This window comes from Sarcophilus harrisii, chromosome 3 (genome assembly GCF_902635505.1).
Source record: "Sarcophilus harrisii chromosome 3, mSarHar1.11, whole genome shotgun sequence".
NCBI lineage: Eukaryota > Metazoa > Chordata > Mammalia > Dasyuromorphia > Dasyuridae > Sarcophilus > Sarcophilus harrisii.
Window position 1 is genome coordinate 325,770,686 of NC_045428.1, and position 3,199 is coordinate 325,773,884.

At 30.4% G+C, this 3,199-nt stretch overlaps 1 non-coding gene across 1 annotated transcript; it reads right to left on the reverse strand.

Moving 5' to 3' along the window:
• Positions 1–2,643: 2,643 nt before the first annotated feature.
• LOC111720129 lies at positions 2,644–2,746 on the reverse strand. Its single transcript, XR_002769964.1, has one exon. It is a non-coding gene; the product is annotated as a U6 spliceosomal RNA (small nuclear RNA).
• Positions 2,747–3,199: the final 453 nt, after the last annotated feature.

Genomic DNA, 3,199 nt, shown 5'->3' on the forward strand with positions numbered 1-3,199 from the left:
ATCAGAGAATTGTCTGTTCATATCCTTTGACCATTTTTCAATTGAGAATGGCTTGATTTTTTATAAATTAGAGTTAATTTCTATATATTTTGGAAATGAGTTCTTTATCAGAACGTTTGACTGTAAAAATATTTTCCCAGTTTATTGCTTCCTTCTAATCTTGTCTGCATTAGTTTTGTTTGTAAAAACTTTTCAGTTTGGTATAATCGAAATTTTCTTTTGTGATCAGTAATGATCTCTAGTTCTTCTTTGGTCATAAAGTCCTTCCTTCCACAGGTCTGAGAGGTAAACTATCCTGTGCTCTTTCTAATTTATTAATAATTTATTCTTTATCCCTAGGTCATGAACCCATTTTTGACCTTATCTTGGTGTATTGGTGTTAAGTGTGCATCAATGCCTAGTTTCTGCCATATTAGTTTCCAATTTTCCAGCAATTTTTGTCAAAAATGTTCTATCCCAAAACTAGGGTCTTGGGTTTGTCAAAGACTAGGTTGCTATAGTTGTTGACTGTTTTGTCCCTTGAACCTAACCTATTCCACTGATCAACTAATCTATTCCAGCCAATACCAAATGGTTTTGGTAACTGCTGCTCTATAATATAATTTTAGATCTGGTACAGCTAAGCAACCTTCATTTGATTTTTTTTTTCATTAATTCCCTTGAAATTCTTGACCTTTTGTTTTTCCATATGAATTTTGTTGTTATTTTTTCTAGGTCATTAAAATAGTTTTTGGGAAGTCTGATTGGTATAGCACTAAATAAATAGATTAGTTTAGGTAGTATTGTCATCTTTATTATATTTGCTCACCCTATCCAAGAGCATTTAATATTTTTCCAATTGATTAGATCAGACTTAATTTGTGTGAAAAGTGGTCTATAATTTTGCTCGTAAAGTTTCTGATTTTCCCTTGGCAGATAGATTCCTAAATATTTTATATTATCAGTAGTTACTTTAAATTGAATTTCTCTTTGTAACTCTGTTGGATTTTGTTAGTGATATATAAGAATGCTGATGACTTATGTGAGTTTATTTAATAACCAGCAACTTTGCTAAAGTTGTGGATTATTTCTAATAACTTTTTAGTAGAATCTCTAGGGTTCTCTAAGTATACCTTCATATCATCAGCAAAGAGTGATAATTTGGTTTCCTCATTGCCTATTCTTATTCATTTAATCTCTTTCTCAGCTCTTATTGCCAAAGCTAGCATTTCTAATACAATATTAAATAGTAACGGGGATAGTGGCAACCTTGTTTTACCCAGATCTTTATTGGGAATGGTTGGTTTGTCTCCATTATATATGATGCTTACTGATGGTTTTAAATAGATTGCTGATTATTTAAGGAAAAGTCCATTTTTTCCTATACTCTCAAGTGTTTTAATAGGAATGATGGTGGATTTTCAATCACTTTTTCTGCATCTATTGAGATGATCATATGGTTTTTGTTAATTTGGTTATTAATATGGCCAATTATATTGATAGTTTTCCTAATATTGAACCAGCTCTGCATTCTTGGTATAAATCCTATTTGATCATAGTGTATTATCCTGGGGATGACTTTCTGTAGTCTTTTTGCTAAAATCTTATTTAAGATTTTAGCATCAATATTCATTAGAGAGATTGGTCTATAATTTTCTTCTGTTTTCAACCTACCTGGTTTAGGTATCAGTACAGTTGTTATAGAAGGAGTTTGGTAGGACTCCTTCATTTCCTATTTTATCAAATAATTTATATAGCACTGGGGCCAATTTTTCTTTAAATGTTTGGTAGAATTCACATGTAACTCCATCTGGTCATGGGGATTTTTTCTTAGGGAATTGTTTAATTGCCTGTTCTATTTCTTTTTCTGAAATGGGACTATTCAAGCAATTTACCTCCTCCTCTGTTAGTCTGGGAAGTCTATATTTTTGGAGGTAGTCATCCATTTCACTTAGGTTATCAAATTTATTGGCATAAAGTTGAGCAAAATAACTCATTATTTCTCTAATTTCCTCTTCATTGGTGGAAAGTTCTCCCTTTTCATTTTTAAGACTACTAATTTCATTTTCTCCCTCCTTTTTCTAATCAGATTTACCAAAGGCTTATCTATTTTGTTGGCTTTTTCATAGAACCAACTCTTAGTTTTATTAATTAGTTCAATAGTTTTTTTACTTTCAATATTTTTAATTTCTCCTTTCAATTTTAGAATTTCAAATTTAGTATTTGATTGGGGGTTTTTAATTTGGTCTTTTTTTAGTTTTTTTAGTTGCAAGCCCAATTCATTAATCTTTTCTTTCTCTGTTTTATTCAAGTAAGCCTCTAAGGATATAAAATTCCCTCTTATTACCACTTTGGCCACATCCCACAAATTTTGGTATGATGTCTCATCATTGTCATTATCTTGAGTGAAATTATTAATTGTATCTATAATTTGCTGCTTTACCCAATCATTCTGTAGATGAGTTGTGTAGCTAATTTTAAGAATATCTTTCGCACAAGTACTTCCTCTTATGTCCCTAAGCTGTTTTTGCTTGTTTGTTTTTATATTCTCTTCAAATCCATCTTATTTTATTGATATCTTTTATCTTATGCATTACTTTCCTTTTTTAAAATATATGGTTCTCTATTATTCTGTACCAAAAGAATAATTCCTTGAAAAACACAGATTAAGAAAATCTTTTTATGAATTTCCATGTCATCTTTTACCCAGGAGTCATGCTAATCTTTGTATCATTCAAATTTTAAAATACATACTGAATGTAAGCATTATTCTTGGATTTTTCAAATTCCTTTACCACAGAACAAAATCCCTATGTATTTAATAACAGAGAAGGCATATAATGTAAATATCTATGGAAATACATGCACAAGTGTATTACTGATACATTCTTATTAGATTCTTTCTTGATGATGTTTTGTTAGGGGAAATAGGTGAAGATACTGGGCACATGAAGAGGAGTGTCAGTGAAAAGATGGAACATTGAGTATGTCAAAAATTTATTGTTATAAAGAGGGATATTGAAAAATCACAAAATTTCCATAGGGTGAAATCTATTTGATAAAAATTATCTTTCAGAGATGAGAGTTGCTATTATTGGATGCCAGAGAGAATCAGTGAAAGAGAGAGTTGTATGGAAATAGTAAGAAAAAAATTTTAACTAGAAATTTTGGCTGTTACTGTACTTGAACTCTGTACTTGAAACTAGGATTCTTACAAGTG